General features: G+C 42.6%; 1 protein-coding gene across 6 annotated transcripts in view; it reads right to left on the minus strand.

The window, feature by feature from the left end:
- The window catches only part of ABHD6 (abhydrolase domain containing 6, acylglycerol lipase), a 56867-nt gene that overhangs the window by 6790 nt on the left and 48876 nt on the right, over positions 1-1201 (minus strand). The gene's annotated exons all lie outside the window — the stretch shown is intronic.

Genomic DNA, 1201 nt, shown 5'->3' on the forward strand with positions numbered 1-1201 from the left:
AGATCCCCTCCTCTCCACGTCCACAAACCCACGCTGTGAATCCTCGCCATGCCTGGCTGATCTAAAACACCATTACCCCTGACTCTGCTACACGCCATGGGCACAGCCCGGCTGCTCTTCCCCATTCTCTCCTGCCTGGGTCACTCACGCACTTGTGGGTCTTTGTGGCCACAGTGTGACCTCCTGCCAGTTAAAAATTGATGCACTTAGGTAAAGGGTATGCAGGTATACTCCATTTTTTGTTTTTTGTTTTTTTTTTGAGATAGGATCCTGCCCTGTGACCCAGGCTGGAGTGCTGTGGAGCAATCATGGCTCACTGCCACTTCATGTCCTGGACTCAAGAGACCCGCCTGCCTCACCCTCCAGAGTAGCTGGGACTACAGTTGTGTGTCACCGTGCTTGGCTACTTTTTTAAAAATGTATTTTTTATAGAGATGTGATCTCACTGTGTTGCCCAGTTTGGTCTCAAACTGGGCTCAATCGATCCTCCTGCCTTAGCCTCCCAAAGTGCTGGCATTATAGGCATGAGCCACCATGCCCAGCCTTCTTTCAAATTTTCTATAAGTTTGAAATTATTTCAAGATAAAATATTTTTAAAAATAGAATGAATAGATCTGTATGGGCTGATATGAAATGATTTCCAAGATACATACTTCTTTTATATATATATATATATATGAATATCGTATATATGTACACACACATATATAATCTTATATATATATCTTACATATGCATACCTATACAAATCTAAGCTTTCAAACATGCATCTTAGATGCCAGTGTATCTAACATGTTTGAAAGCTTAGATATGTATAGGCATACATATGCATCCACTACATGTGTGCTTAGAATAGTAGGCAAAGATTGGCTCGCTGTCTGTTTTTGTAAATAAAGGTTCACTGGAACACAGCCATGCGATTTGTTTCCATATTGCCTACTGCTGCTTTTGTACTATAACATCAGAGTTACTCAGCTCTGTCCAGTTATGACAGAGACTGGACCACAAAGCTGAAAATATTTACCATCTGGCCTTTACAGAAAACAGCTGCCAACTTCTAGCTTAAAAAATTTAGGCTAAGCGTGGCGGCTCACGCCTGTAATCCTAGCATTTTGGGAAGCTGAGGCAGGTGGATCACCTGAGATCAGGTGCTCAAGACCAGCCTGGCCAACACGGTGAAAGCCTGTCTCTACTGAAAAAA

This window comes from Cebus imitator, unplaced genomic scaffold (assembly GCF_001604975.1).
Source record: "Cebus imitator isolate Cc_AM_T3 unplaced genomic scaffold, Cebus_imitator-1.0 Scaffold48, whole genome shotgun sequence".
NCBI classification, from domain to species: Eukaryota; Metazoa; Chordata; class Mammalia; order Primates; family Cebidae; genus Cebus; species Cebus imitator.